We start from the raw sequence: 1,420 nt of genomic DNA, 5'->3' as shown, positions 1-1,420 counted from the left end.
AGTGTGAATAACATGTTGTTCACACTTCTTTCTTTTGAGATAAGAGAGAGAGAGAGAGAGAGAGAGAGAGAGAGAGAGAGAGAGAGAGAGAGAGAAAGAGAAAGAGAGAGAGAGAGAGAGAGAGATTGAGAGATTGATTTGGAAGTGGGTTAGGAAAGAATTGGGAGGACTGCCATGGCTTCTGGTTTGTCAATTGAGTGTTAGGAGAATGAGTATGGAAGCAAGACTGAAGGCTGTGAATAATGAAGAGAGACTGAGTAATGAAAAACACTGATAAAGATTAGTAAAATGATTGTGGAAGTTATAAAGCCAAGAAGAGCAATATATTCTGAAACACATTACATGGGATTGTATTCCAAAGTGCAGACTAATTCCTTACAGTGAAATAATTATCTATCCTCATCTGAACATGAACAAAAATTTATAATGAATAAGCCTACTTAGGGGCTCAGATAAAAGTAAAATTAAACCTCAGGGGCAAAGGGTGTCAACCAAAAGAAACTTACTGAGAAGAGACAGTGGCAGAGAACACAGTGTTGCCTGCTACTGATACAACATGCTTTACTCCACAGACAGGACAGGATCCCTTACTAAATACAAAGCTGGGTGGAAATAGCAATTTAAAAAAAATTAGAATAATAGTCAAAATGTTTTAGGATTTCAGAGGGTCAGACCTAGAAATTTTAATAATGGTATCTCTTTTTTATTTTTTGTTTTTCGAGACAGGGTTTCTCTGTATAGCCCTGGCTGTCCTGAAACTCACTCTGTAGACCAGGCTGGCCTCGAATTCAGAAATCCACCTGCCTCTGCCTCCTGAGTGCTGGGATTAAAGGCGTGTGCCACCACACCCGGCAATAATGGTATCTCTTAAATAACGTTTAAAATATAAGCCTATGAGAATAATTGACTGTAAAGACTTTAATGACTCCTATGACTCCTATAGAGAAGACTAAAAATACCATAAAGAAAAATGAAAAAAGATCTGAGTGGAGAAGAAAATGCATACATGTTGAGACCATGTAGTTCCAACTGGCTCTGTGAAAATTGCCGTACTCTAATACTTATATTATTAAATGCACATACTAAAAATAGCTGAGACAATCTCAAGAACAAATTTTAAAACTTTCATTACTAGATTCTGTATCTAAAGCTACAATAATTAGCACAGTGTAGCATCTGCAGAATGATATTAATATCATTAATGGAATACAGGCTCACATAATTAATTGCTTGATTTTTAACAAAGTTGGCAATGCATACCAGGGAAAGGGGGTTCATTTTATCATTCATTTGGGTTACTGTATAGAGTCAGTAAAAGTGACCCTTCATTGGATGTTCACAGTCAGCTATTGGATGGAACACAGGGCCCCCAATGAAGGAGCTAGAGAAAGTACCCAAGGAGCAGAAGGAGGATGCAACC

General features: G+C 37.5%; 1 protein-coding gene across 2 annotated transcripts in view; it reads left to right on the top strand.

Annotated features, from left to right (window-relative positions):
* Cep126 (centrosomal protein 126) overlaps window positions 1-1,420 on the top strand; it is a 56,860-nt gene that overhangs the window by 29,186 nt on the left and 26,254 nt on the right. The gene's annotated exons all lie outside the window — the stretch shown is intronic.

Source organism: Mus pahari, chromosome 10 (genome assembly GCF_900095145.1).
Source record: "Mus pahari chromosome 10, PAHARI_EIJ_v1.1, whole genome shotgun sequence".
Classification (NCBI taxonomy): Eukaryota; Metazoa; Chordata; class Mammalia; order Rodentia; family Muridae; genus Mus; species Mus pahari.
This window is presented reverse-complemented; position numbering and strand designations above follow the sequence as displayed.